The 24,092-nt window shown below is 47.0% G+C and overlaps 31 non-coding genes across 31 annotated transcripts; all 31 read right to left on the bottom strand.

Moving 5' to 3' along the window:
- Positions 1–568: 568 nt before the first annotated feature.
- Positions 569–641, bottom strand: TRNAR-ACG (transfer RNA arginine (anticodon ACG)). The gene has a single exon. It is a non-coding gene; the product is annotated as a tRNA-Arg (tRNA).
- A 925-nt stretch (positions 642–1,566) lies between these two features.
- TRNAH-GUG (transfer RNA histidin (anticodon GUG)) lies at positions 1,567–1,638 on the bottom strand. Its single transcript has one exon. It is a non-coding gene; the product is annotated as a tRNA-His (tRNA).
- An 8-nt stretch (positions 1,639–1,646) lies between these two features.
- Positions 1,647–1,719, bottom strand: TRNAL-AAG (transfer RNA leucine (anticodon AAG)). The gene has a single exon. It is a non-coding gene; the product is annotated as a tRNA-Leu (tRNA).
- A 1,005-nt stretch (positions 1,720–2,724) lies between these two features.
- Positions 2,725–2,797, bottom strand: TRNAR-ACG (transfer RNA arginine (anticodon ACG)). Its single transcript has one exon. It is a non-coding gene; the product is annotated as a tRNA-Arg (tRNA).
- Positions 2,798–3,802: 1,005 nt separating this feature from the next.
- On the bottom strand, positions 3,803–3,875 carry TRNAR-ACG (transfer RNA arginine (anticodon ACG)). Its single transcript has one exon. It is a non-coding gene; the product is annotated as a tRNA-Arg (tRNA).
- A 1,005-nt stretch (positions 3,876–4,880) lies between these two features.
- On the bottom strand, positions 4,881–4,953 carry TRNAR-ACG (transfer RNA arginine (anticodon ACG)). The gene has a single exon. It is a non-coding gene; the product is annotated as a tRNA-Arg (tRNA).
- Positions 4,954–5,878: 925 nt separating this feature from the next.
- On the bottom strand, positions 5,879–5,950 carry TRNAH-GUG (transfer RNA histidin (anticodon GUG)). Its single transcript has one exon. It is a non-coding gene; the product is annotated as a tRNA-His (tRNA).
- An 8-nt stretch (positions 5,951–5,958) lies between these two features.
- On the bottom strand, positions 5,959–6,031 carry TRNAL-AAG (transfer RNA leucine (anticodon AAG)). The gene has a single exon. It is a non-coding gene; the product is annotated as a tRNA-Leu (tRNA).
- A 1,005-nt stretch (positions 6,032–7,036) lies between these two features.
- On the bottom strand, positions 7,037–7,109 carry TRNAH-AUG (transfer RNA histidin (anticodon AUG)). The gene has a single exon. It is a non-coding gene; the product is annotated as a tRNA-His (tRNA).
- Positions 7,110–8,114: 1,005 nt separating this feature from the next.
- On the bottom strand, positions 8,115–8,187 carry TRNAH-AUG (transfer RNA histidin (anticodon AUG)). The gene has a single exon. It is a non-coding gene; the product is annotated as a tRNA-His (tRNA).
- A 925-nt stretch (positions 8,188–9,112) lies between these two features.
- TRNAH-GUG (transfer RNA histidin (anticodon GUG)) lies at positions 9,113–9,184 on the bottom strand. The gene has a single exon. It is a non-coding gene; the product is annotated as a tRNA-His (tRNA).
- An 8-nt stretch (positions 9,185–9,192) lies between these two features.
- TRNAH-AUG (transfer RNA histidin (anticodon AUG)) lies at positions 9,193–9,265 on the bottom strand. The gene has a single exon. It is a non-coding gene; the product is annotated as a tRNA-His (tRNA).
- Positions 9,266–10,270: 1,005 nt separating this feature from the next.
- On the bottom strand, positions 10,271–10,343 carry TRNAR-ACG (transfer RNA arginine (anticodon ACG)). The gene has a single exon. It is a non-coding gene; the product is annotated as a tRNA-Arg (tRNA).
- Positions 10,344–11,268: 925 nt separating this feature from the next.
- TRNAH-GUG (transfer RNA histidin (anticodon GUG)) lies at positions 11,269–11,340 on the bottom strand. Its single transcript has one exon. It is a non-coding gene; the product is annotated as a tRNA-His (tRNA).
- An 8-nt stretch (positions 11,341–11,348) lies between these two features.
- TRNAR-ACG (transfer RNA arginine (anticodon ACG)) lies at positions 11,349–11,421 on the bottom strand. Its single transcript has one exon. It is a non-coding gene; the product is annotated as a tRNA-Arg (tRNA).
- A 925-nt stretch (positions 11,422–12,346) lies between these two features.
- TRNAH-GUG (transfer RNA histidin (anticodon GUG)) lies at positions 12,347–12,418 on the bottom strand. Its single transcript has one exon. It is a non-coding gene; the product is annotated as a tRNA-His (tRNA).
- An 8-nt stretch (positions 12,419–12,426) lies between these two features.
- Positions 12,427–12,499, bottom strand: TRNAR-ACG (transfer RNA arginine (anticodon ACG)). Its single transcript has one exon. It is a non-coding gene; the product is annotated as a tRNA-Arg (tRNA).
- A 1,005-nt stretch (positions 12,500–13,504) lies between these two features.
- Positions 13,505–13,577, bottom strand: TRNAR-ACG (transfer RNA arginine (anticodon ACG)). The gene has a single exon. It is a non-coding gene; the product is annotated as a tRNA-Arg (tRNA).
- Positions 13,578–14,574: 997 nt separating this feature from the next.
- On the bottom strand, positions 14,575–14,647 carry TRNAR-ACG (transfer RNA arginine (anticodon ACG)). The gene has a single exon. It is a non-coding gene; the product is annotated as a tRNA-Arg (tRNA).
- A 1,005-nt stretch (positions 14,648–15,652) lies between these two features.
- TRNAR-ACG (transfer RNA arginine (anticodon ACG)) lies at positions 15,653–15,725 on the bottom strand. Its single transcript has one exon. It is a non-coding gene; the product is annotated as a tRNA-Arg (tRNA).
- A 925-nt stretch (positions 15,726–16,650) lies between these two features.
- TRNAH-GUG (transfer RNA histidin (anticodon GUG)) lies at positions 16,651–16,722 on the bottom strand. Its single transcript has one exon. It is a non-coding gene; the product is annotated as a tRNA-His (tRNA).
- An 8-nt stretch (positions 16,723–16,730) lies between these two features.
- TRNAR-ACG (transfer RNA arginine (anticodon ACG)) lies at positions 16,731–16,803 on the bottom strand. Its single transcript has one exon. It is a non-coding gene; the product is annotated as a tRNA-Arg (tRNA).
- A 1,005-nt stretch (positions 16,804–17,808) lies between these two features.
- On the bottom strand, positions 17,809–17,881 carry TRNAH-AUG (transfer RNA histidin (anticodon AUG)). Its single transcript has one exon. It is a non-coding gene; the product is annotated as a tRNA-His (tRNA).
- Positions 17,882–18,881: 1,000 nt separating this feature from the next.
- On the bottom strand, positions 18,882–18,954 carry TRNAH-AUG (transfer RNA histidin (anticodon AUG)). The gene has a single exon. It is a non-coding gene; the product is annotated as a tRNA-His (tRNA).
- Positions 18,955–19,879: 925 nt separating this feature from the next.
- On the bottom strand, positions 19,880–19,951 carry TRNAH-GUG (transfer RNA histidin (anticodon GUG)). The gene has a single exon. It is a non-coding gene; the product is annotated as a tRNA-His (tRNA).
- Positions 19,952–19,959: 8 nt separating this feature from the next.
- On the bottom strand, positions 19,960–20,032 carry TRNAH-AUG (transfer RNA histidin (anticodon AUG)). Its single transcript has one exon. It is a non-coding gene; the product is annotated as a tRNA-His (tRNA).
- A 925-nt stretch (positions 20,033–20,957) lies between these two features.
- Positions 20,958–21,029, bottom strand: TRNAH-GUG (transfer RNA histidin (anticodon GUG)). The gene has a single exon. It is a non-coding gene; the product is annotated as a tRNA-His (tRNA).
- An 8-nt stretch (positions 21,030–21,037) lies between these two features.
- TRNAR-ACG (transfer RNA arginine (anticodon ACG)) lies at positions 21,038–21,110 on the bottom strand. Its single transcript has one exon. It is a non-coding gene; the product is annotated as a tRNA-Arg (tRNA).
- Positions 21,111–22,035: 925 nt separating this feature from the next.
- TRNAH-GUG (transfer RNA histidin (anticodon GUG)) lies at positions 22,036–22,107 on the bottom strand. The gene has a single exon. It is a non-coding gene; the product is annotated as a tRNA-His (tRNA).
- Positions 22,108–22,110: 3 nt separating this feature from the next.
- Positions 22,111–22,183, bottom strand: TRNAH-AUG (transfer RNA histidin (anticodon AUG)). Its single transcript has one exon. It is a non-coding gene; the product is annotated as a tRNA-His (tRNA).
- Positions 22,184–23,188: 1,005 nt separating this feature from the next.
- On the bottom strand, positions 23,189–23,261 carry TRNAR-ACG (transfer RNA arginine (anticodon ACG)). Its single transcript has one exon. It is a non-coding gene; the product is annotated as a tRNA-Arg (tRNA).
- Positions 23,262–24,092: the final 831 nt, after the last annotated feature.

Genomic DNA, 24,092 nt, shown 5'->3' with positions numbered 1-24,092 from the left:
GCAGCTGTCTGTTGTGAGTGGGGCACGGCAGGCTAAGTTCTTCTATCTCCTTCTAGGAGCAAAATCCTCAAAGCATTATCTCTGCATGATTGATCAGGGTCTGCTGTTAAAGTTGTCTGTGCAGAACAATGTCAAAGCAGAGTTGTCCTTTAAGCATTGCTAGCAGCCATCCAAAGTATGGGCGCCAAGGTGAATTGATGCTCAAGTGCTCTGTGTAACATAGGTCTTTTTCTTGTGCGGGTTTCTTGGGGAAGGCAAGTGGTGAAAGTTGGCCTAGGCTTAGCAAGGGACTGGCAACTGGTGAGGCCAAGATGCCATGTGAGGATGGTGTTTGTGAAGATGTTTGAAGATGCTACAAAGCAGAGAAAGGCAAAATGTTGTAATGAAGAAGTGAAGCAAGCAGAGCCTAAGGTTCCTGGATGCTTTAGAAAGTCACTAGATTGGTTGCAACCTGAAGAAATAGTTGCAGAGGAAGAAAGTAAAGAGCCTGCCGTGACCCAGATTCGAACCGGGGTTGCTGCGGCCACAACGCAGAATACTAACCACTATACGATCACGGCATGTTAATCGAGCCAAGTAGGAGTCAAACCTACAATCTTCTGATCCGTAGTCAGACGCGTTATCCATTGCGCCACTGGCCCTACTGCTGACATACGTATAGCAAGTTTTTCTTGCGGCCGCAAGGAGACCGGGCCTCGTTGAAGTGCCCTATTCCACTGAACGTCTTCTGTAGCGAGAACTTCTTTGAGAGATAATCTCTATAAAAATGTCATGAATTTGCTCTCTCTGAGTCCAGATATTCACAATGCTGTTCTAAAAGCTTGAAGAAGGTTGCAAGAGGAGTGCAGAAAGCAGCCTGCCGTAAACCGTATTCACACCAGGTTGCTTGCAGCCATAACAAAGAGTACTAGCCACTATAGGATCAGGGCACATTTTGTATGCTAGTCCCGGAGTTATTCACACATTTCTTAAGCTGTTGTTGTTGCAGCCGCACCGAGTGTAGTTAGTGTTAACGGGAAAGTTGCTGGGTGAAGACAAGGAGTGAAGCCAAGCAGTATGGAAAGGGTCCTCTGTCTGAGCAGCTGTCTGTTGTGAGTGGGGCACGGCAGGCTAAGTTCTTCTATCTCCTTCTAGGAGCAAAATCCTCAAAGCATTATCTCTGCATGATTGATCAGGGTCTGCTGTTAAAGTTGTCTGTGCAGAACAATGTCAAAGCAGAGTTGTCCTTTAAGCATTGCTAGCAGCCATCCAAAGTATGGGCGCCAAGGTGAATTGATGCTCAAGTGCTCTGTGTAACATAGGTCTTTTTCTTGTGCGGGTTTCTTGGGGAAGGCAAGTGGTGAAAGTTGGCCTAGGCTTAGCAAGGGACTGGCAACTGGTGAGGCCAAGATGCCATGTGAGGATGGTGTTTGTGAAGATGTTTGAAGATGCTACAAAGCAGAGAAAGGCAAAATGTTGTAATGAAGAAGTGAAGCAAGCAGAGCCGAAGGTTCCTGGATGCTTTAGAAAGTCACTAGATTGGTTGCAACCTGAAGAAATAGTTGCAGAGGAAGAAAGTAAAGAGCCTGCCGTGACCCGGATTCGAACCGGGGTTGCTGCGGCCACAACGCAGAGTACTAACCACTATACGATCACGGCATGTTAATCGAGCCAGGTAGGAGTCGAACCTACAATCTTCTGTTCCTTAGTCAGACGCGTTATCCATTGCGCCACTGGCCCTACTGCTGACATACGTATAGCAAGTTTTTCTTGCGGCCGCAAGGAGACCGGGCCTCGTTGAAGTGCCCTATTCCACTGAACGTCTTCTGTAGCGAGAACTTCTTTGAGAGATAATCTCTATAAAAATGTCATGAATTTGCTCTCTCTGAGTCCAGATATTCACAATGCTGTTCTAAAAGCTTGAAGAAGGTTGCAAGAGGAGTGCAGAAAGCAGCCTGCCGTAAACCGTATTCACACCAGGTTGCTTGCAGCCATAACAAAGAGTACTAGCCACTATAGGATCAGGGCACATTTTGTATGCTAGTCCCGGAGTTATTCACACATTTCTTAAGCTGTTGTTGTTGCAGCCGCACCGAGTGTAGTTAGTGTTAACGGGAAAGTTGCTGGGTGAAGACAAGGAGTGAAGCCAAGCAGTATGGAAAGGGTCCTCTGTCTGAGCAGCTGTCTGTTGTGAGTGGGGCACGGCAGGCTAAGTTCTTCTATCTCCTTCTAGGAGCAAAATCCTCAAAGCATTATCTCTGCATGATTGATCAGGGTCTGCTGTTAAAGTTGTCTGTGCAGAACAATGTCAAAGCAGAGTTGTCCTTTAAGCATTGCTAGCAGCCATCCAAAGTATGGGCGCCAAGGTGAATTGATGCTCAAGTGCTCTGTGTAACATAGGTCTTTTTCTTGTGCGGGTTTCTTGGGGAAGGCAAGTGGTGAAAGTTGGCCTAGGCTTAGCAAGGGACTGGCAACTGGTGAGGCCAAGATGCCATGTGAGGATGGTGTTTGTGAAGATGTTTGAAGATGCTACAAAGCAGAGAAAGGCAAAATGTTGTAATGAAGAAGTGAAGCAAGCAGAGCCTAAGGTTCCTGGATGCTTTAGAAAGTCACTAGATTGGTTGCAACCTGAAGAAATAGTTGCAGAGGAAGAAAGTAAAGAGCCTGCCGTGACCCAGATTCGAACCGGGGTTGCTGCGGCCACAACGCAGAATACTAACCACTATACGATCACGGCATGTTAATCGAGCCAAGTAGGAGTCGAACCTACAATCTTCTGATCCGTAGTCAGACGCGTTATCCATTGCGCCACTGGCCCTACTGCTGACATACGTATAGCAAGTTTTTCTTGCGGCCGCAAGGAGACCGGGCCTCGTTGAAGTGCCCTATTCCACTGAACGTCTTCTGTAGCGAGAACTTCTTTGAGAGATAATCTCTATAAAAATGTCATGAATTTGCTCTCTCTGAGTCCAGATATTCACAATGCTGTTCTAAAAGCTTGAAGAAGGTTGCAAGAGGAGTGCAGAAAGCAGCCTGCCGTAAACCGTATTCACACCAGGTTGCTTGCAGCCATAACAAAGAGTACTAGCCACTATAGGATCAGGGCACATTTTGTATGCTAGTCCCGGAGTTATTCACACATTTCTTAAGCTGTTGTTGTTGCAGCCGCACCGAGTGTAGTTAGTGTTAACGGGAAAGTTGCTGGGTGAAGACAAGGAGTGAAGCCAAGCAGTATGGAAAGGGTCCTCTGTCTGAGCAGCTGTCTGTTGTGAGTGGGGCACGGCAGGCTAAGTTCTTCTATCTCCTTCTAGGAGCAAAATCCTCAAAGCATTATCTCTGCATGATTGATCAGGGTCTGCTGTTAAAGTTGTCTGTGCAGAACAATGTCAAAGCAGAGTTGTCCTTTAAGCATTGCTAGCAGCCATCCAAAGTATGGGCGCCAAGGTGAATTGATGCTCAAGTGCTCTGTGTAACATAGGTCTTTTCCTTGTGCGGGTTTCTTGGGGAAGGCAAGTGGTGAAAGTTGGCCTAGGCTTAGCAAGGGACTGGCAACTGGTGAGGCCAAGATGCCATGTGAGGATGGTGTTTGTGAAGATGTTTGAAGATGCTACAAAGCAGAGAAAGGCAAAATGTTGTAATGAAGAAGTGAAGCAAGCAGAGCCGAAGGTTCCTGGATGCTTTAGAAAGTCACTAGATTGGTTGCAACCTGAAGAAATAGTTGCAGAGGAAGAAAGTAAAGAGCCTGCCGTGACCCGGATTCGAACCGGGGTTGCTGCAGCCACAACGCAGAGTACTAACCACTATACGATCATGGCATGTTAATCGAGCCAGGTAGGAGTCGAACCTACAATCTTCTGATCCGTAGTCAGACGCGTTATCCATTGCGCCACTGGCCCTACTGCTGACATACGTATAGCAAGTTTTTCTTGCGGCCGCAAGGAGACCGGGCCTCGTTGAAGTGCCCTATTCCACTGAACGTCTTCTGTAGCGAGAACTTCTTTGAGAGATAATCTCTATAAAAATGTCATGAATTTGCTCTCTCTGAGTCCAGATATTCACAATGCTGTTCTAAAAGCTTGAAGAAGGTTGCAAGAGGAGTGCAGAAAGCAGCCTGCCGTAAACCGTATTCACACCAGGTTGCTTGCAGCCATAACAAAGAGTACTAGCCACTATAGGATCAGGGCACATTTTGTATGCTAGTCCCGGAGTTATTCACACATTTCTTAAGCTGTTGTTGTTGCAGCCGCACCGAGTGTAGTTAGTGTTAACGGGAAAGTTGCTGGGTGAAGACAAGGAGTGAAGCCAAGCAGTATGGAAAGGGTCCTCTGTCTGAGCAGCTGTCTGTTGTGAGTGGGGCACGGCAGGCTAAGTTCTTCTATCTCCTTCTAGGAGCAAAATCCTCAAAGCATTATCTCTGCATGATTGATCAGGGTCTGCTGTTAAAGTTGTCTGTGCAGAACAATGTCAAAGCAGAGTTGTCCTTTAAGCATTGCTAGCAGCCATCCAAAGTATGGGCGCCAAGGTGAATTGATGCTCAAGTGCTCTGTGTAACATAGGTCTTTTTCTTGTGCGGGTTTCTTGGGGAAGGCAAGTGGTGAAAGTTGGCCTAGGCTTAGCAAGGGACTGGCAACTGGTGAGGCCAAGATGCCATGTGAGGATGGTGTTTGTGAAGATGTTTGAAGATGCTACAAAGCAGAGAAAGGCAAAATGTTGTAATGAAGAAGTGAAGCAAGCAGAGCCTAAGGTTCCTGGATGCTTTAGAAAGTCACTAGATTGGTTGCAACCTGAAGAAATAGTTGCAGAGGAAGAAAGTAAAGAGCCTGCCGTGATCCAGATTCGAACCGGGGTTGCTGCGGCCACAACGCAGAATACTAACCACTATACGATCACGGCATGTTAATCGAGCCAAGTAGGAGTCAAACCTACAATCTTCTGATCCGTAGTCAGACGCGATATCCATTGCGCCACTGGCCCTACTGCTGACATACGTATAGCAAGTTTTTCTTGCGGCCGCAAGGAGACCGGGCCTCGTTGAAGTGCCCTATTCCACTGAACGTCTTCTGTAGCGAGAACTTCTTTGAGAGATAATCTCTATAAAAATGTCATGAATTTGCTCTCTCTGAGTCCAGATATTCACAATGCTGTTCTAAAAGCTTGAAGAAGGTTGCAAGAGGAGTGCAGAAAGCAGCCTGCCGTAAACCGTATTCACACCAGGTTGCTTGCAGCCATAACAAAGAGTACTAGCCACTATAGGATCAGGGCACATTTTGTATGCTAGTCCCGGAGTTATTCACACATTTCTTAAGCTGTTGTTGTTGCAGCCGCACCGAGTGTAGTTAGTGTTAACGGGAAAGTTGCTGGGTGAAGACAAGGAGTGAAGCCAAGCAGTATGGAAAGGGTCCTCTGTCTGAGCAGCTGTCTGTTGTGAGTGGGGCACGGCAGGCTAAGTTCTTCTATCTCCTTCTAGGAGCAAAATCCTCAAAGCATTATCTCTGCATGATTGATCAGGGTCTGCTGTTAAAGTTGTCTGTGCAGAACAATGTCAAAGCAGAGTTGTCCTTTAAGCATTGCTAGCAGCCATCCAAAGTATGGGCGCCAAGGTGAATTGATGCTCAAGTGCTCTGTGTAACATAGGTCTTTTTCTTGTGCGGGTTTCTTGGGGAAGGCAAGTGGTGAAAGTTGGCCTAGGCTTAGCAAGGGACTGGCAACTGGTGAGGCCAAGATGCCATGTGAGGATGGTGTTTGTGAAGATGTTTGAAGATGCTACAAAGCAGAGAAAGGCAAAATGTTGTAATGAAGAAGTGAAGCAAGCAGAGCCGAAGGTTCCTGGATGCTTTAGAAAGTCACTAGATTGGTTGCAACCTGAAGAAATAGTTGCAGAGGAAGAAAGTAAAGAGCCTGCCGTGACCCGGATTCGAACCGGGGTTGCTGCGGCCACAACGCAGAGTACTAACCACTATACGATCACGGCATGTTAATCGAGCCAGGTAGGAGTCGAACCTACAATCTTCTGTTCCTTAGTCAGACGCGTTATCCATTGCGCCACTGGCCCTACTGCTGACATACGTATAGCAAGTTTTTCTTGCGGCCGCAAGGAGACCGGGCCTCGTTGAAGTGCCCTATTCCACTGAACGTCTTCTGTAGCGAGAACTTCTTTGAGAGATAATCTCTATAAAAATGTCATGAATTTGCTCTCTCTGAGTCCAGATATTCACAATGCTGTTCTAAAAGCTTGAAGAAGGTTGCAAGAGGAGTGCAGAAAGCAGCCTGCCGTAAACCGTATTCACACCAGGTTGCTTGCAGCCATAACAAAGAGTACTAGCCACTATAGGATCAGGGCACATTTTGTATGCTAGTCCCGGAGTTATTCACACATTTCTTAAGCTGTTGTTGTTGCAGCCGCACCGAGTGTAGTTAGTGTTAACGGGAAAGTTGCTGGGTGAAGACAAGGAGTGAAGCCAAGCAGTATGGAAAGGGTCCTCTGTCTGAGCAGCTGTCTGTTGTGAGTGGGGCACGGCAGGCTAAGTTCTTCTATCTCCTTCTAGGAGCAAAATCCTCAAAGCATTATCTCTGCATGATTGATCAGGGTCTGCTGTTAAAGTTGTCTGTGCAGAACAATGTCAAAGCAGAGTTGTCCTTTAAGCATTGCTAGCAGCCATCCAAAGTATGGGCGCCAAGGTGAATTGATGCTCAAGTGCTCTGTGTAACATAGGTCTTTTTCTTGTGCGGGTTTCTTGGGGAAGGCAAGTGGTGAAAGTTGGCCTAGGCTTAGCAAGGGACTGGCAACTGGTGAGGCCAAGATGCCATGTGAGGATGGTGTTTGTGAAGATGTTTGAAGATGCTACAAAGCAGAGAAAGGCAAAATGTTGTAATGAAGAAGTGAAGCAAGCAGAGCCTAAGGTTCCTGGATGCTTTAGAAAGTCACTAGATTGGTTGCAACCTGAAGAAATAGTTGCAGAGGAAGAAAGTAAAGAGCCTGCCGTGACCCAGATTCGAACCGGGGTTGCTGCGGCCACAACGCAGAATACTAACCACTATACGATCACGGCATGTTAATCGAGCCAAGTAGGAGTCGAACCTACAATCTTCTGATCCATAGTCAGACGCGTTATCCATTGCGCCACTGGCCCTACTGCTGACATACGTATAGCAAGTTTTTCTTGCGGCCGCAAGGAGACCGGGCCTCGTTGAAGTGCCCTATTCCACTGAACGTCTTCTGTAGCGAGAACTTCTTTGAGAGATAATCTCTATAAAAATGTCATGAATTTGCTCTCTCTGAGTCCAGATATTCACAATGCTGTTCTAAAAGCTTGAAGAAGGTTGCAAGAGGAGTGCAGAAAGCAGCCTGCCGTAAACCGTATTCACACCAGGTTGCTTGCAGCCATAACAAAGAGTACTAGCCACTATAGGATCAGGGCACATTTTGTATGCTAGTCCCGGAGTTATTCACACATTTCTTAAGCTGTTGTTGTTGCAGCCGCACCGAGTGTAGTTAGTGTTAACGGGAAAGTTGCTGGGTGAAGACAAGGAGTGAAGCCAAGCAGTATGGAAAGGGTCCTCTGTCTGAGCAGCTGTCTGTTGTGAGTGGGGCACGGCAGGCTAAGTTCTTCTATCTCCTTCTAGGAGCAAAATCCTCAAAGCATTATCTCTGCATGATTGATCAGGGTCTGCTGTTAAAGTTGTCTGTGCAGAACAATGTCAAAGCAGAGTTGTCCTTTAAGCATTGCTAGCAGCCATCCAAAGTATGGGCGCCAAGGTGAATTGATGCTCAAGTGCTCTGTGTAACATAGGTCTTTTTCTTGTGCGGGTTTCTTGGGGAAGGCAAGTGGTGAAAGTTGGCCTAGGCTTAGCAAGGGACTGGCAACTGGTGAGGCCAAGATGCCATGTGAGGATGGTGTTTGTGAAGATGTTTGAAGATGCTACAAAGCAGAGAAAGGCAAAATGTTGTAATGAAGAAGTGAAGCAAGCAGAGCCGAAGGTTCCTGGATGCTTTAGAAAGTCACTAGATTGGTTGCAACCTGAAGAAATAGTTGCAGAGGAAGAAAGTAAAGAGCCTGCCGTGACCCAGATTCGAACCGGGGTTGCTGCGGCCACAACGCAGAATACTAACCACTATACGATCACGGCATGGTAATCGAGCCAAGTAGGAGTCGAACCTACAATCTTCTGATCCATAGTCAGACGCGTTATCCATTGCGCCACTGGCCCTACTGCTGACATACGTATAGCAAGTTTTTCTTGCGGCCGCAAGGAGACCGGGCCTCGTTGAAGTGCCCTATTCCACTGAACGTCTTCTGTAGCGAGAACTTCTTTGAGAGATAATCTCTATAAAAATGTCATGAATTTGCTCTCTCTGAGTCCAGATATTCACAATGCTGTTCTAAAAGCTTGAAGAAGGTTGCAAGAGGAGTGCAGAAAGCAGCCTGCCGTAAACCGTATTCACACCAGGTTGCTTGCAGCCATAACAAAGAGTACTAGCCACTATAGGATCAGGGCACATTTTGTATGCTAGTCCCGGAGTTATTCACACATTTCTTAAGCTGTTGTTGTTGCAGCCGCACCGAGTGTAGTTAGTGTTAACGGGAAAGTTGCTGGGTGAAGACAAGGAGTGAAGCCAAGCAGTATGGAAAGGGTCCTCTGTCTGAGCAGCTGTCTGTTGTGAGTGGGGCACGGCAGGCTAAGTTCTTCTATCTCCTTCTAGGAGCAAAATCCTCAAAGCATTATCTCTGCATGATTGATCAGGGTCTGCTGTTAAAGTTGTCTGTGCAGAACAATGTCAAAGCAGAGTTGTCCTTTAAGCATTGCTAGCAGCCATCCAAAGTATGGGCGCCAAGGTGAATTGATGCTCAAGTGCTCTGTGTAACATAGGTCTTTTTCTTGTGCGGGTTTCTTGGGGAAGGCAAGTGGTGAAAGTTGGCCTAGGCTTAGCAAGGGACTGGCAACTGGTGAGGCCAAGATGCCATGTGAGGATGGTGTTTGTGAAGATGTTTGAAGATGCTACAAAGCAGAGAAAGGCAAAATGTTGTAATGAAGAAGTGAAGCAAGCAGAGCCGAAGGTTCCTGGATGCTTTAGAAAGTCACTAGATTGGTTGCAACCTGAAGAAATAGTTGCAGAGGAAGAAAGAAAAGAGCCTGCCGTGACCCGGATTCGAACCGGGGTTGCTGCGGCCACAACGCAGAGTACTAACCACTATACGATCACGGCATGTTAATCGAGCCAGGTAGGAGTCGAACCTACAATCTTCTGATCCATAGTCAGACGCGTTATCCATTGCGCCACTGGCCCTACTGCTGACATATGTATAGCAAGTTTTTCTTGCGGCCGCAAGGAGACCGGGCCTCGTTGAAGTGCCCTATTCCACTGAACGTCTTCTGTAGCGAGAACTTCTTTGAGAGATAATCTCTATAAAAATGTCATGAATTTGCTCTCTCTGAGTCCAGATATTCACAATGCTGTTCTAAAAGCTTGAAGAAGGTTGCAAGAGGAGTGCAGAAAGCAGCCTGCCGTAAACCGTATTCACACCAGGTTGCTTGCAGCCATAACAAAGAGTACTAGCCACTATAGGATCAGGGCACATTTTGTATGCTAGTCCCGGAGTTATTCACACATTTCTTAAGCTGTTGTTGTTGCAGCCGCACCGAGTGTAGTTAGTGTTAACGGGAAAGTTGCTGGGTGAAGACAAGGAGTGAAGCCAAGCAGTATGGAAAGGGTCCTCTGTCTGAGCAGCTGTCTGTTGTGAGTGGGGCACGGCAGGCTAAGTTCTTCTATCTCCTTCTAGGAGCAAAATCCTCAAAGCATTATCTCTGCATGATTGATCAGGGTCTGCTGTTAAAGTTGTCTGTGCAGAACAATGTCAAAGCAGAGTTGTCCTTTAAGCATTGCTAGCAGCCATCCAAAGTATGGGCGCCAAGGTGAATTGATGCTCAAGTGCTCTGTGTAACATAGGTCTTTTTCTTGTGCGGGTTTCTTGGGGAAGGCAAGTGGTGAAAGTTGGCCTAGGCTTAGCAAGGGACTGGCAACTGGTGAGGCCAAGATGCCATGTGAGGATGGTGTTTGTGAAGATGTTTGAAGATGCTACAAAGCAGAGAAAGGCAAAATGTTGTAATGAAGAAGTGAAGCAAGCAGAGCCGAAGGTTCCTGGATGCTTTAGAAAATCACTAGATTGGTTGCAACCTGAAGAAATAGTTGCAGAGGAAGAAAGTAAAGAGCCTGCCGTGACCCAGATTCGAACCGGGGTTGCTGCGGCCACAACGCAGAATACTAACCACTATACGATCACGGCATGGTAATCGAGCCAAGTAGGAGTCGAACCTACAATCTTCTGATCCGTAGTCAGACGCGTTATCCATTGCGCCACTGGCCCTACTGCTGACATACGTATAGCAAGTTTTTCTTGCGGCCGCAAGGAGACCGGGCCTCGTTGAAGTGCCCTATTCCACTGAACGTCTTCTGTAGCGAGAACTTCTTTGAGAGATAATCTCTATAAAAATGTCATGAATTTGCTCTCTCTGAGTCCAGATATTCACAATGCTGTTCTAAAAGCTTGAAGAAGGTTGCAAGAGGAGTGCAGAAAGCAGCCTGCCGTAAACCGTATTCACACCAGGTTGCTTGCAGCCATAACAAAGAGTACTAGCCACTATAGGATCAGGGCACATTTTGTATGCTAGTCCCGGAGTTATTCACACATTTCTTAAGCTGTTGTTGTTGCAGCCGCACCGAGTGTAGTTAGTGTTAACGGGAAAGTTGCTGGGTGAAGACAAGGAGTGAAGCCAAGCAGTATGGAAAGGGTCCTCTGTCTGAGCAGCTGTCTGTTGTGAGTGGGGCACGGCAGGCTAAGTTCTTCTATCTCCTTCTAGGAGCAAAATCCTCAAAGCATTATCTCTGCATGATTGATCAGGGTCTGCTGTTAAAGTTGTCTGTGCAGAACAATGTCAAAGCAGAGTTGTCCTTTAAGCATTGCTAGCAGCCATCCAAAGTATGGGCGCCAAGGTGAATTGATGCTCAAGTGCTCTGTGTAACATAGGTCTTTTTCTTGTGCGGGTTTCTTGGGGAAGGCAAGTGGTGAAAGTTGGCCTAGGCTTAGCAAGGGACTGGCAACTGGTGAGGCCAAGATGCCATGTGAGGATGGTGTTTGTGAAGATGTTTGAAGATGCTACAAAGCAGAGAAAGGCAAAATGTTGTAATGAAGAAGTGAAGCAAGCAGAGCCGAAGGTTCCTGGATGCTTTAGAAAGTCACTAGATTGGTTGCAACCTGAAGAAATAGTTGCAGAGGAAGAAAGTAAAGAGCCTGCCGTGACCCGGATTCGAACCGGGGTTGCTGCGGCCACAACGCAGAGTACTAACCACTATACGATCACGGCATGTTAATCGAGCCAGGTAGGAGTCGAACCTACAATCTTCTGATCCGTAGTCAGACGCGTTATCCATTGCGCCACTGGCCCTACTGCTGACATATGTATAGCAAGTTTTTCTTGCGGCCGCAAGGAGACCGGGCCTCGTTGAAGTGCCCTATTCCACTGAACGTCTTCTGTAGCGAGAACTTCTTTGAGAGATAATCTCTATAAAAATGTCATGAATTTGCTCTCTCTGAGTCCAGATATTCACAATGCTGTTCTAAAAGCTTGAAGAAGGTTGCAAGAGGAGTGCAGAAAGCAGCCTGCCGTAAACCGTATTCACACCAGGTTGCTTGCAGCCATAACAAAGAGTACTAGCCACTATAGGATCAGGGCACATTTTGTATGCTAGTCCCGGAGTTATTCACACATTTCTTAAGCTGTTGTTGTTGCAGCCACACCGAGTGTAGTTAGTGTTAACGGGAAAGTTGCTGGGTGAAGACAAGGAGTGAAGCCAAGCAGTATGGAAAGGGTCCTCTGTCTGAGCAGCTGTCTGTTGTGAGTGGGGCACGGCAGGCTAAGTTCTTCTATCTCCTTCTAGGAGCAAAATCCTCAAAGCATTATCTCTGCATGATTGATCAGGGTCTGCTGTTAAAGTTGTCTGTGCAGAACAATGTCAAAGCAGAGTTGTCCTTTAAGCATTGCTAGCAGCCATCCAAAGTATGGGCGCCAAGGTGAATTGATGCTCAAGTGCTCTGTGTAACATAGGTCTTTTTCTTGTGCGGGTTTCTTGGGGAAGGCAAGTGGTGAAAGTTGGCCTAGGCTTAGCAAGGGACTGGCAACTGGTGAGGCCAAGATGCCATGTGAGGATGGTGTTTGTGAAGATGTTTGAAGATGCTACAAAGCAGAGAAAGGCAAAATGTTGTAATGAAGAAGTGAAGCAAGCAGAGCCGAAGGTTCCTGGATGCTTTAGAAAGTCACTAGATTGGTTGCAACCTGAAGAAATAGTTGCAGAGGAAGAAAGTAAAGAGCCTGCCGTGACCCGGATTCGAACCGGGGTTGCTGCAGCCACAACGCAGAGTACTAACCACTATACGATCACGGCATGTTAATCGAGCCAGGTAGGAGTCGAACCTACAATCTTCTGATCCGTAGTCAGACGCGTTATCCATTGCGCCACTGGCCCTACTGCTGACATACGTATAGCAAGTTTTTCTTGCGGCCGCAAGGAGACCGGGCCTCGTTGAAGTGCCCTATTCCACTGAACGTCTTCTGTAGCGAGAACTTCTTTGAGAGATAATCTCTATAAAAATGTCATGAATTTGCTCTCTCTGAGTCCAGATATTCACAATGCTGTTCTAAAAGCTTGAAGAAGGTTGCAAGAGGAGTGCAGAAAGCAGCCTGCCGTAAACCGTATTCACACCAGGTTGCTTGCAGCCATAACAAAGAGTACTAGCCACTATAGGATCAGGGCACATTTTGTATGCTAGTCCCGGAGTTATTCACACATTTCTTAAGCTGTTGTTGTTGCAGCCGCACCGAGTGTAGTTAGTGTTAACGGGAAAGTTGCTGGGTGAAGACAAGGAGTGAAGCCAAGCAGTATGGAAAGGGTCCTCTGTCTGAGCAGCTGTCTGTTGTGAGTGGGGCACGGCAGGCTAAGTTCTTCTATCTCCTTCTAGGAGCAAAATCCTCAAAGCATTATCTCTGCATGATTGATCAGGGTCTGCTGTTAAAGTTGTCTGTGCAGAACAATGTCAAAGCAGAGTTGTCCTTTAAGCATTGCTAGCAGCCATCCAAAGTATGGGCGCCAAGGTGAATTGATGCTCAAGTGCTCTGTGTAACATAGGTCTTTTCCTTGTGCGGGTTTCTTGGGGAAGGCAAGTGGTGAAAGTTGGCCTAGGCTTAGCAAGGGACTGGCAACTGGTGAGGCCAAGATGCCATGTGAGGATGGTGTTTGTGAAGATGTTTGAAGATGCTACAAAGCAGAGAAAGGCAAAATGTTGTAATGAAGAAGTGAAGCAAGCAGAGCCGAAGGTTCCTGGATGCTTTAGAAAGTCACTAGATTGGTTGCAACCTGAAGAAATAGTTGCAGAGGAAGAAAGTAAAGAGCCTGCCGTGACCTGGATTCGAACCGGGGTTGCTGCAGCCACAACGCAGAGTACTAACCACTATACGATCACGGCATGTTAATCGAGCCAGGTAGGAGTCGAACCTACAATCTTCTGATCCGTAGTCAGACGCGTTATCCATTGCGCCACTGGCCCTACTGCTGACATACGTATAGCAAGTTTTTCTTGCGGCCGCAAGGAGACCGGGCCTCGTTGAAGTGCCCTATTCCACTGAACGTCTTCTGTAGCGAGAACTTCTTTGAGAGATAATCTCTATAAAAATGTCATGAATTTGCTCTCTCTGAGTCCAGATATTCACAATGCTGTTCTAAAAGCTTGAAGAAGGTTGCAAGAGGAGTGCAGAAAGCAGCCTGCCGTAAACCGTATTCACACCAGGTTGCTTGCAGCCATAACAAAGAGTACTAGCCACTATAGGATCAGGGCACATTTTGTATGCTAGTCCCGGAGTTATTCACACATTTCTTAAGCTGTTGTTGTTGCAGCCGCACCGAGTGTAGTTAGTGTTAACGGGAAAGTTGCTGGGTGAAGACAAGGAGTGAAGCCAAGCAGTATGGAAAGGGTCCTCTGTCTGAGCAGCTGTCTGTTGTGAGTGGGGCACGGCAGGCTAAGTTCTTCTATCTCCTTCTAGGAGCAAAATCCTCAAAGCATTATCTCTGCATGATTGATCAGGGTCTGCTGTTAAAGTTGTCTGTGCAGAACAATGTCAAAGCAGAGTTGTCCTTTAAGCATTGCTAGCAGCCATCCAAAGTATGGGCGCCAAGGTGAATTGATGCTCAAGTGCTCTGTGTAACATAGGTCTTTTTCTTGTGCGGGTTTCTTGGGGAAGGCAAGTGGTGAAAGTTGGCCTAGGCTTAGCAAGGGACTGGCAACTGGTGAGGCCAAGATGCCATGTGAGGATGGTGTTTGTGAAGATGTTTGAAGATGCTACAAAGCAGAGAAAGGCAAAATGTTGTAATGAAGAAAGCAGAGCCTAAGGTTCCTGGATGCTTTAGAAAGTCACTAGATTGGTTGCAACCTGAAGAAATAGTTGCAGAGGAAGAAAGTAAAGAGCCTGCCGTGACCCAGATTCGAACCGGGGTTGCTGCGGCCACAACGCAGAATACTAACCACTATACGATCACGGCATGTTAATCGAGCCAAGTAGGAGTCGAACCTACAATCTTCTGATCCGTAGTCAGACGCGTTATCCATTGCGCCACTGGCCCTACTGCTGACATACGTATAGCAAGTTTTTCTTGCGGCCGCAAGGAGACCGGGGCTCGTTGAAGTGCCCTATTCCACTGAACGTCTTCTGTAGCGAGAACTTCTTTGAGAGATAATCTCTATAAAAATGTCATGAATTTGCTCTCTCTGAGTCCAGATATTCACAATGCTGTTCTAAAAGCTTGAAGAAGGTTGCAAGAGGAGTGCAGAAAGCAGCCTGCCGTAAACCGTATTCACACCAGGTTGCTTGCAGCCATAACAAAGAGTACTAGCCACTATAGGATCAGGGCACATTTTGTATGCTAGTCCCGGAGTTATTCACACATTTCTTAAGCTGTTGTTGTTGCAGCCGCACCGAGTGTAGTTAGTGTTAACGGGAAAGTTGCTGGGTGAAGACAAGGAGTGAAGCCAAGCAGTATGGAAAGGGTCCTCTGTCTGAGCAGCTGTCTGTTGTGAGTGGGGCACGGCAGGCTAAGTTCTTCTATCTCCTTCTAGGAGCAAAATCCTCAAAGCATTATCTCTGCATGATTGATCAGGGTCTGCTGTTAAAGTTGTCTGTGCAGAACAATGTCAAAGCAGAGTTGTCCTTTAAGCATTGCTAGCAGCCATCCAAAGTATGGGCGCCAAGGTGAATTGATGCTCAAGTGCTCTGTGTAACATAGGTCTTTTTCTTGTGCGGGTTTCTTGGGGAAGGCAAGTGGTGAAAGTTGGCCTAGGCTTAGCAAGGGACTGGCAACTGGTGAGGCCAAGATGCCATGTGAGGATGGTGTTTGTGAAGATGTTTGAAGATGCTACAAAGCAGAGAAAGGCAAAATGTTGTAATGAAGAAGTGAAGCAAGCAGAGCCGAAGGTTCCTGGATGCTTTAGAAAGTCACTAGATTGGTTGCAACCTGAAGAAATAGTTGCAGAGGAAGAAAGTAAAGAGCCTGCCGTGACCCAGATTCGAACCGGGGTTGCTGCGGCCACAACGCAGAATACTAACCACTATACGATCACGGCATGTTAATCGAGCCAAGTAGGAGTCAAACCTACAATCTTCTGATCCGTAGTCAGACGCGTTATCCATTGCGCCACTGGCCCTACTGCTGACATACGTATAGCAAGTTTTTCTTGCGGCCGCAAGGAGACCGGGCCTCGTTGAAGTGCCCTATTCCACTGAACGTCTTCTGTAGCGAGAACTTCTTTGAGAGATAATCTCTATAAAAATGTCATGAATTTGCTCTCTCTGAGTCCAGATATTCACAATGCTGTTCTAAAAGCTTGAAGAAGGTTGCAAGAGGAGTGCAGAAAGCAGCCTGCCGTAAACCGTATTCACACCAGGTTGCTTGCAGCCATAACAAAGAGTACTAGCCACTATAGGATCAGGGCACATTTTGTATGCTAGTCCCGGAGTTATTCACACATTTCTTAAGCTGTTGTTGTTGCAGCCGCACCGAGTGTAGTTAGTGTTAACGGGAAAGTTGCTGGGTGAAGACAAGGAGTGAAGCCAAGCAGTATGGAAAGGGTCCTCTGTCTGAGCAGCTGTCTGTTGTGAGTGGGGCACGGCAGGCTAAGTTCTTCTATCTCCTTCTAGGAGCAAAATCCTCAAAGCATTATCTCTGCATGATTGATCAGGGTCTGCTGTTAAAGTTGTCTGTGCAGAACAATGTCAAAGCAGAGTTGTCCTTTAAGCATTGCTAGCAGCCATCCAAAGTATGGGCGCCAAGGTGAATTGATGCTCAAGTGCTCTGTGTAACATAGGTCTTTTTCTTGTGCGGGTTTCTTGGGGAAGGCAAGTGGTGAAAGTTGGCCTAGGCTTAGCAAGGGACTGGCAACTGGTGAGGCCAAGATGCCATGTGAGGATGGTGTTTGTGAAGATGTTTGAAGATGCTACAAAGCAGAGAAAGGCAAAATGTTGTAATGAAGAAGTGAAGCAAGCAGAGCCGAAGGTTCCTGGATGCTTTAGAAAGTCACTAGATTGGTTGCAACCTGAAGAAATAGTTGCAGAGGAAGAAAGTAAAGAGCCTGCCGTGACCCGGATTCGAACCGGGGTTGCTGCGGCCACAACGCAGAGTACTAACCACTATACGATCACGGCATGTTAATCGAGCCAGGTAGGAGTCGAACCTACAATCTTCTGATCCGTAGTCAGACGCGTTATCCATTGCGCCACTGGCCCTACTGCTGACATACGTATAGCAAGTTTTTCTTGCGGCCGCAAGGAGACCGGGCCTCGTTGAAGTGCCCTATTCCACTGAACGTCTTCTGTAGCGAGAACTTCTTTGAGAGATAATCTCTATAAAAATGTCATGAATTTGCTCTCTCTGAGTCCAGATATTCACAATGCTGTTCTAAAAGCTTGAAGAAGGTTGCAAGAGGAGTGCAGAAAGCAGCCTGCCGTAAACCGTATTCACACCAGGTTGCTTGCAGCCATAACAAAGAGTACTAGCCACTATAGGATCAGGGCACATTTTGTATGCTAGTCCCGGAGTTATTCACACATTTCTTAAGCTGTTGTTGTTGCAGCCGCACCGAGTGTAGTTAGTGTTAACGGGAAAGTTGCTGGGTGAAGACAAGGAGTGAAGCCAAGCAGTATGGAAAGGGTCCTCTGTCTGAGCAGCTGTCTGTTGTGAGTGGGGCACGGCAGGCTAAGTTCTTCTATCTCCTTCTAGGAGCAAAATCCTCAAAGCATTATCTCTGCATGATTGATCAGGGTCTGCTGTTAAAGTTGTCTGTGCAGAACAATGTCAAAGCAGAGTTGTCCTTTAAGCATTGCTAGCAGCCATCCAAAGTATGGGCGCCAAGGTGAATTGATGCTCAAGTGCTCTGTGTAACATAGGTCTTTTTCTTGTGCGGGTTTCTTGGGGAAGGCAAGTGGTGAAAGTTGGCCTAGGCTTAGCAAGGGACTGGCAACTGGTGAGGCCAAGATGCCATGTGAGGATGGTGTTTGTGAAGATGTTTGAAGATGCTACAAAGCAGAGAAAGGCAAAATGTTGTAATGAAGAAGTGAAGCAAGCAGAGCCTAAGGTTCCTGGATGCTTTAGAAAGTCACTAGATTGGTTGCAACCTGAAGAAATAGTTGCAGAGGAAGAAAGTAAAGAGCCTGCCGTGACCCAGATTCGAACCGGGGTTGCTGCGGCCACAACGCAGAATACTAACCACTATACGATCACGGCATGTTAATCGAGCCAAGTAGGAGTCGAACCTACAATCTTCTGATCCATAGTCAGACGCGTTATCCATTGCGCCACTGGCCCTACTGCTGACATACGTATAGCAAGTTTTTCTTGCGGCCGCAAGGAGACCGGGCCTCGTTGAAGTGCCCTATTCCACTGAACGTCTTCTGTAGCGAGAACTTCTTTGAGAGATAATCTCTATAAAAATGTCATGAATTTGCTCTCTCTGAGTCCAGATATTCACAATGCTGTTCTAAAAGCTTGAAGAAGGTTGCAAGAGGAGTGCAGAAAGCAGCCTGCCGTAAACCGTATTCACACCAGGTTGCTTGCAGCCATAACAAAGAGTACTAGCCACTATAGGATCAGGGCACATTTTGTATGCTAGTCCCGGAGTTATTCACACATTTCTTAAGCTGTTGTTGTTGCAGCCGCACCGAGTGTAGTTAGTGTTAACGGGAAAGTTGCTGGGTGAAGACAAGGAGTGAAGCCAAGCAGTATGGAAAGGGTCCTCTGTCTGAGCAGCTGTCTGTTGTGAGTGGGGCACGGCAGGCTAAGTTCTTCTATCTCCTTCTAGGAGCAAAATCCTCAAAGCATTATCTCTGCATGATTGATCAGGGTCTGCTGTTAAAGTTGTCTGTGCAGAACAATGTCAAAGCAGAGTTGTCCTTTAAGCATTGCTAGCAGCCATCCAAAGTATGGGCGCCAAGGTGAATTGATGCTCAAGTGCTCTGTGTAACATAGGTCTTTTTCTTGTGCGGGTTTCTTGGGGAAGGCAAGTGGTGAAAGTTGGCCTAGGCTTAGCAAGGGACTGGCAACTGGTGAGGCCAAGATGCCATGTGAGGATGGTGTTTGTGAAGATGTTTGAAGATGCTACAAAGCAGAGAAAGGCAAAATGTTGTAATGAAGAAGTGAAGCAAGCAGAGCCGAAGGTTCCTGGATGCTTTAGAAAGTCACTAGATTGGTTGCAACCTGAAGAAATAGTTGCAGAGGAAGAAAGTAAAGAGCCTGCCGTGACCCGGATTCGAACCGGGGTTGCTGTGGCCACAACGCAGAGTACTAACCACTATACGATCACGGCAATCGAGCCAGGTAGGAGTCGAACCTACAATCTTCTGATCCATAGTCAGACGCGTTATCCATTGCGCCACTGGCCCTACTGCTGACATATGTATAGCAAGTTTTTCTTGCGGCCGCAAGGAGACCGGGCCTCGTTGAAGTGCCCTATTCCACTGAACGTCTTCTGTAGCGAGAACTTCTTTGAGAGATAATCTCTATAAAAATGTCATGAATTTGCTCTCTCTGAGTCCAGATATTCACAATGCTGTTCTAAAAGCTTGAAGAAGGTTGCAAGAGGAGTGCAGAAAGCAGCCTGCCGTAAACCGTATTCACACCAGGTTGCTTGCAGCCATAACAAAGAGTACTAGCCACTATAGGATCAGGGCACATTTTGTATGCTAGTCCCGGAGTTATTCACACATTTCTTAAGCTGTTGTTGTTGCAGCCGCACCGAGTGTAGTTAGTGTTAACGGGAAAGTTGCTGGGTGAAGACAAGGAGTGAAGCCAAGCAGTATGGAAAGGGTCCTCTGTCTGAGCAGCTGTCTGTTGTGAGTGGGGCACGGCAGGCTAAGTTCTTCTATCTCCTTCTAGGAGCAAAATCCTCAAAGCATTATCTCTGCATGATTGATCAGGGTCTGCTGTTAAAGTTGTCTGTGCAGAACAATGTCAAAGCAGAGTTGTCCTTTAAGCATTGCTAGCAGCCATCCAAAGTATGGGCGCCAAGGTGAATTGATGCTCAAGTGCTCTGTGTAACATAGGTCTTTTTCTTGTGCGGGTTTCTTGGGGAAGGCAAGTGGTGAAAGTTGGCCTAGGCTTAGCAAGGGACTGGCAACTGGTGAGGCCAAGATGCCATGTGAGGATGGTGTTTGTGAAGATGTTTGAAGATGCTACAAAGCAGAGAAAGGCAAAATGTTGTAATGAAGAAGTGAAGCAAGCAGAGCCGAAGGTTCCTGGATGCTTTAGAAAGTCACTAGATTGGTTGCAACCTGAAGAAATAGTTGCAGAGGAAGAAAGTAAAGAGCCTGCCGTGACCCGGATTCGAACCGGGGTTGCTGCGGCCACAACGCAGAGTACTAACCACTATACGATCACGACATGTTAATCGAGCCAGGTAGGAGTCGAACCTACAATCTTCTGATCCATAGTCAGACGCGTTATCCATTGCGCCACTGGCCCTACTGCTGACATACGTATAGCAAGTTTTTCTTGCGGCCGCAAGGAGACCGGGCCTCGTTGAAGTGCCCTATTCCACTGAACGTCTTCTGTAGCGAGAACTTCTTTGAGAGATAATCTCTATAAAAATGTCATGAATTTGCTCTCTCTGAGTCCAGATATTCACAATGCTGTTCTAAAAGCTTGAAGAAGGTTGCAAGAGGAGTGCAGAAAGCAGCCTGCCGTAAACCGTATTCACACCAGGTTGCTTGCAGCCATAACAAAGAGTACTAGCCACTATAGGATCAGGGCACATTTTGTATGCTAGTCCCGGAGTTATTCACACATTTCTTAAGCTGTTGTTGTTGCAGCCGCACCGAGTGTAGTTAGTGTTAACGGGAAAGTTGCTGGGTGAAGACAAGGAGTGAAGCCAAGCAGTATGGAAAGGGTCCTCTGTCTGAGCAGCTGTCTGTTGTGAGTGGGGCACGGCAGGCTAAGTTCTTCTATCTCCTTCTAGGAGCAAAATCCTCAAAGCATTATCTCTGCATGATTGATCAGGGTCTGCTGTTAAAGTTGTCTGTGCAGAACAATGTCAAAGCAGAGTTGTCCTTTAAGCATTGCTAGCAGCCATCCAAAGTATGGGCGCCAAGGTGAATTGATGCTCAAGTGCTCTGTGTAACATAGGTCTTTTTCTTGTGCGGGTTTCTTGGGGAAGGCAAGTGGTGAAAGTTGGCCTAGGCTTAGCAAGGGACTGGCAACTGGTGAGGCCAAGATGCCATGTGAGGATGGTGTTTGTGAAGATGTTTGAAGATGCTACAAAGCAGAGAAAGGCAAAATGTTGTAATGAAGAAGTGAAGCAAGCAGAGCCGAAGGTTCCTGGATGCTTTAGAAAGTCACTAGATTGGTTGCAACCTGAAGAAATAGTTGCAGAGGAAGAAAGTAAAGAGCCTGCCGTGACCCGGATTCGAACCGGGGTTGCTGCGGCCACAACGCAGAGTACTAACCACTATACGATCACGACATGTTAATCGAGCCAGGTAGGAGTCGAACCTACAATCTTCTGATCCGTAGTCAGACGCGTTATCCATTGCGCCACTGGCCCTACTGCTGACATACGTATAGCAAGTTTTTCTTGCGGCCGCAAGGAGACCGGGCCTCGTTGAAGTGCCCTATTCCACTGAACGTCTTCTGTAGCGAGAACTTCTTTGAGAGATAATCTCTATAAAAATGTCATGAATTTGCTCTCTCTGAGTCCAGATATTCACAATGCTGTTCTAAAAGCTTGAAGAAGGTTGCAAGAGGAGTGCAGAAAGCAGCCTGCCGTAAACCGTATTCACACCAGGTTGCTTGCAGCCATAACAAAGAGTACTAGCCACTATAGGATCAGGGCACATTTTGTATGCTAGTCCCGGAGTTATTCACACATTTCTTAAGCTGTTGTTGTTGCAGCCGCACCGAGTGTAGTTAGTGTTAACGGGAAAGTTGCTGGGTGAAGACAAGGAGTGAAGCCAAGCAGTATGGAAAGGGTCCTCTGTCTGAGCAGCTGTCTGTTGTGAGTGGGGCACGGCAGGCTAAGTTCTTCTATCTCCTTCTAGGAGCAAAATCCTCAAAGCATTATCTCTGCATGATTGATCAGGGTCTGCTGTTAAAGTTGTCTGTGCAGAACAATGTCAAAGCAGAGTTGTCCTTTAAGCATTGCTAGCAGCCATCCAAAGTATGGGCGCCAAGGTGAATTGATGCTCAAGTGCTCTGTGTAACATAGGTCTTTTTCTTGTGCGGGTTTCTTGGGGAAGGCAAGTGGTGAAAGTTGGCCTAGGCTTAGCAAGGGACTGGCAACTGGTGAGGCCAAGATGCCATGTGAGGATGGTGTTTGTGAAGATGTTTGAAGATGCTACAAAGCAGAGAAAGGCAAAATGTTGTAATGAAGAAGTGAAGCAAGCAGAGCCGAAGGTTCCTGGATGCTTTAGAAAGTCACTAGATTGGTTGCAACCTGAAGAAATAGTTGCAGAGGAAGAAAGTAAAGAGCCTGCCGTGACCCGGATTCAAACCGGGGTTGCTGCGGCCACAACGCAGAGTACTAACCACTATACGATCACGGCAATCGAGCCAGGTAGGAGTCAAACCTACAACCTTCTGATCCATAGTCAGACGCGTTATCCATTGCGCCACTGGCCCTACTGCTGACATATGTATAGCAAGTTTTTCTTGCGGCCGCAAGGAGACCGGGCCTCGTTGAAGTGCCCTATTCCACTGAACGTCTTCTGTAGCGTATACTTCTTTGAGAGATAATCTCTATAAAAATGTCATGAATTTGCTCTCTCTGAGTCCAGATATTCACAATGCTGTTCTAAAAGCTTGAAGAAGGTTGCAAGAGGAGTGCAGAAAGCAGCCTGCCGTAAACCGTATTCACACCAGGTTGCTTGCAGCCATAACAAAGAGTACTAGCCACTATAGGATCAGGGCACATTTTGTATGCTAGTCCCGGAGTTATTCACACATTTCTTAAGCTGTTGTTGTTGCAGCCGCACCGAGTGTAGTTAGTGTTAACGGGAAAGTTGCTGGGTGAAGACAAGGAGTGAAGCCAAGCAGTATGGAAAGGGTCCTCTGTCTGAGCAGCTGTCTGTTGTGAGTGGGGCACGGCAGGCTAAGTTCTTCTATCTCCTTCTAGGAGCAAAATCCTCAAAGCATTATCTCTGCATGATTGATCAGGGTCTGCTGTTAAAGTTGTCTGTGCAGAACAATGTCAAAGCAGAGTTGTCCTTTAAGCATTGCTAGCAGCCATCCAAAGTATGGGCGCCAAGGTGAATTGATGCTCAAGTGCTCTGTGTAACATAGGTCTTTTTCTTGTGCGGGTTTCTTGGGGAAGGCAAGTGGTGAAAGTTGGCCTAGGCTTAGCAAGGGACTGGCAACTGGTGAGGCCAAGATGCCATGTGAGGATGGTGTTTGTGAAGATGTTTGAAGATGCTACAAAGCAGAGAAAGGCAAAATGTTGTAATGAAGAAGTGAAGCAAGCAGAGCCGAAGGTTCCTGGATGCTTTAGAAAGTCACTAGATTGGTTGCAACCTGAAGAAATAGTTGCAGAGGAAAAAAGTAAAGAGCCTGCCGTGACCCGGATTCGAACAGGGGTTGCTGCGGCCACAACGCAGAGTACTAACCACTATACGATCACAGCATGTTAATCGAGCCAGGTAGGAGTCGAACCTACAATCTTCTGATCCGTAGTCAGACGCGTTATCCATTGCGCCACTGGCCCTACTGCTGACATACGTATAGCAAGTTTTTCTTGCGGCCGCAAGGAGACCGGGCCTCGTTGAAGTGCCCTATTCCACTGAACGTCTTCTGTAGCGAGAACTTCTTTGAGAGATAATCTCTATAAAAATGTCATGAATTTGCTCTCTCTGAGTCCAGATATTCACAATGCTGTTCTAAAAGCTTGAAGAAGGTTGCAAGAGGAGTGCAGAAAGCAGCCTGCCGTAAACCGTATTCACACCAGGTTGCTTGCAGCCATAACAAAGAGTACTAGCCACGATAGGATCAGGGCACATTTTGTATGCTAGTCCCGGAGTTATTCACACATTTCTTAAGCTGTTGTTGTTGCAGCCGCACCGAGTGTAGTTAGTGTTAACGGGAAAGTTGCTGGGTGAAGACAAGGAGTGAAGCCAAGCAGTATGGAAAGGGTCCTCTGTCTGAGCAGCTGTCTGTTGTGAGTGGGGCACGGCAGGCTAAGTTCTTCTATCTCCTTCTAGGAGCAAAATCCTCAAAGCATTATCTCTGCATGATTGATCAGGGTCTGCTGTTAAAGTTGTCTGTGCAGAACAATGTCAAAGCAGAGTTGTCCTTTAAGCATTGCTAGCAGCCATCCAAAGTATGGGCGCCAAGGTGAATTGATGCTCAAGTGCTCTGTGTAACATAGGTCTTTTTCTTGTGCGGGTTTCTTGGGGAAGGCAAGTGGTGAAAGTTGGCCTAGGCTTAGCAAGGGACTGGCAACTGGTGAGGCCAAGATGCCATGTGAGGATGGTGTTTGTGAAGATGTTTGAAGATGCTACAAAGCAGAGAAAGGCAAAATGTTGTAATGAAGAAGTGA

The sequence above is a fragment of the Hyperolius riggenbachi genome, chromosome 3 (genome assembly GCF_040937935.1).
Source record: "Hyperolius riggenbachi isolate aHypRig1 chromosome 3, aHypRig1.pri, whole genome shotgun sequence".
Lineage (NCBI taxonomy): Eukaryota > Metazoa > Chordata > Amphibia > Anura > Hyperoliidae > Hyperolius > Hyperolius riggenbachi.
Note: the sequence above shows the minus strand (reverse complement) of the source record. Positions and strands in the feature narration are given on the sequence as shown.